A 2,761-nucleotide genomic window follows, 5' to 3' on the forward strand; every position below is an offset into this window, starting at 1 on the left:
CATCAAGGAAACCATCAACCTCATCCCAATGATTAAAAAAAAAAAAAAAACAAAAAACAGGAACAAGGTGCCTGCTAACATCACTTGTAGAAATAAGAAAGAGACTATGATCATAAACCCCCCATGGCAACACATGGACCCTAGAGTGGGGCCTAGCCACGACCCAAGCTTCATTGACCATAAATCTATCCAGACGACGAAGCAAACCAGAACCTTGAACTTTGCTGGTCCACATAAACCAATTACCCTGTGCATTAAGTTCCAAAAAATCAACCTCTATAATTGTTGGATCAAACTTCTCCATCTCCATACAATTAGGACTACCCCCAAACACATAAAAAAGATTACAAATAGCATTAAAGTCTTCGATAACAACACCCATTTGTTGCCAACTTGAACAAATATTAGAATATGCCACTCAACCACAAGATTAGAAGCATAAACACAAACAATATCCACACGGTTACCAGAAACAACATCAACCAGAGTCCGAATAATCAACTGATCCTCCATCACCACAGGGTAAAAATAAAATAGAGATGCCTTCCACATTACCTAAATACACTGACGTTTATCCCTAGTCGCCATATCTAAAGCCATAGGTTTACCCACTTCACTGGCAAGAATAGCCAAACCCCTATGAGTCCACAACTCCAACGGAACACGAGATAGTTTAATCCAAACTGGCATAGAATCAAACACAAAAGTCTTAGGAAAAATATCGGGCATCTACTTACGCAACAAAATAGGCTACCCCAATATGCGAAGGCTTATAGCTAGAACCCAGTCTCTAGACTTCTCCTTAAGAAACTGAAACAGTATCAACCCATTCTCCAAAAGCGTAATAGTAGGCAACTCAACCCTACCCTAACTTTTAGAACTAAGGCGAGAATTAACAGTATAAGGTAACATGGCATCAAAAAACTTTCCAACAAGAGAGCGCTCCCACATATCAACACCATCCTCCAAAACCTCTAACGACGGTTTGACAAGAATGCTCGCCCTCAACCACCATAGGAATGAACTCAAGATCCACATTCTTCTTCAACTAAGAACCAAAAAGAGAAGCCCAATACCTGCCCTCCTTAGAACCCATACAATGAGCACCCGACCAGAGCCACTCTCCTTCAGACCGCTCGTTACAGCTGAACCAGACCGCGAGACTGGCGTATTGGGGAGCCTAGAACCACAAAATCGACCCAACCCGATTCTTTTGACCATAAACCGGATCCTCACTACCCAATCCAAGCTGTAAACAAGAAGAAAATAACCTAGACCCAGAACCACTACTCCTCAAACTGGATCTGAACTCAGATGAACCGACTGTCAAACCAAACAAAGAACCAGACCTAACCCTCTCTTCGACCAGACCTGACTTAAACCCAGAGGAGACCCGCCCAGAACCAACATGAAGAACCGAACCCTCGACAGGGTCAACCCAATCGAATCCTACCCGGAAGAGTGGACAAAACTGGACTACCCTCAACCTCGACACCATCCACCACACTTTGGACCCTAGACTCACGAAGCCCACAAGAATTAAAAACAGACCCAGACCCCTTAACATCTGCTTGTCTGAGGCCCACAACACCTTCCACAGAAAGAGGCCTAACAAGAAGACCCATATCAGATGGCCCAACTCGCGGCCCACACCCCTTAATACTCACTACACCCACTTCAGTCTGCTTAGGGCCTACAACACCCTCCACAGAATGAGGCCCATCAAGAAGCCACCCAACAGACGGCCCTCCAGTGCCATGAACCAACCCACTCCAGTCTTGACTAAACCGCAACAGCCAGTTCTAGGATTCGCAACCCAGGCTTCTTATTCCTTCGTTCCGCTGCCACCGGTGGACAACCTCCGACCTTGCCACCGCACGCTCCCGAACACCATACTCACCCTCTCCAATCTCAGATACATGCCTACACTCTGGCAACTTCTCCTGATTCAAGACAAGGCTACCCGATTGGCTCCCATGCACCCTACTTTTGGCCCAAAGTGGAGATCTCCTTTTTTCCATAGAGAAAGTGTTAGAACATACCTCACAGTAGATGCTCGCCTCCGGAAACAGGCCAGATCTCCTAGACACCGAAGACCCACAGATCGACGAATGCTCGAATTCAACAGACAATGGTGAAAAAACACAAATAAAAGCGTGACAAGGGATAACCTACAAACCCAGATCTGAAACGCGAGACAGGAACACTAATTCCACCCAGAAACGAAGCAAATGAACATCCCTGACAATAGAAGAAAAAACCAAACGACACCCAAAACCCTAGGCCAACGATCGAGATCGCTTGCGCAACCTTCACTGGGCGCCCTCGCTTTGGATAACACGAATGCAGACTGCACGAAGAGAGAGAACAGAAAAGAGCGTGGCGCTCACCTTCCTAACCAGATTAGAACTTGTTTTAATTAAGCTAGCAAAAAGTTTACCGATTTGTTAAATTAGAACCATATTTATGAAAAAAATCTCATGTTTCATAAACACTATTCCCCTCTAAGGTTGCTTTACCAATCTATATATTGGTTATTCATGTTTTAATTAAAAAAATGATTTGAGTTTGTAATATAATATACTGTATTTCTAAACATTTTTATCCTTTTTATAAGAGTAATTATAACGTTTTAAAGGACAAATTTGTTGGAAATATTTTTAAATATAATAAAATGTTACTGTCTACTGACACTCTATTAGTGTCAGTGATAAATATTGATAAAATGTCTATTAGACAATGATATTTTGCTATATTTGTA

The 2,761-nt window shown here is 43.0% G+C and overlaps 1 long non-coding RNA gene across 1 annotated transcript; it reads right to left on the minus strand.

Annotated features, from left to right (window-relative positions):
• Positions 1-234: 234 nt before the first annotated feature.
• Positions 235-2,540, minus strand: LOC120071324 (uncharacterized). Its single transcript, XR_005480206.2, has 2 exons — positions 2,043-2,540; positions 235-1,943 (listed from the first exon to the last, which is right to left on the minus strand). It is a non-coding gene; the product is annotated as an uncharacterized LOC120071324 (long non-coding RNA).
• Between the last annotated feature and the right edge of the window lie 221 nt (positions 2,541-2,761).

The sequence above is a fragment of the Benincasa hispida genome, chromosome 1, assembly GCF_027475165.1.
Source record: "Benincasa hispida cultivar pf3 chromosome 1, pf3_genome.v1.1, whole genome shotgun sequence".
NCBI classification, from domain to species: domain Eukaryota; kingdom Viridiplantae; phylum Streptophyta; class Magnoliopsida; order Cucurbitales; family Cucurbitaceae; genus Benincasa; species Benincasa hispida.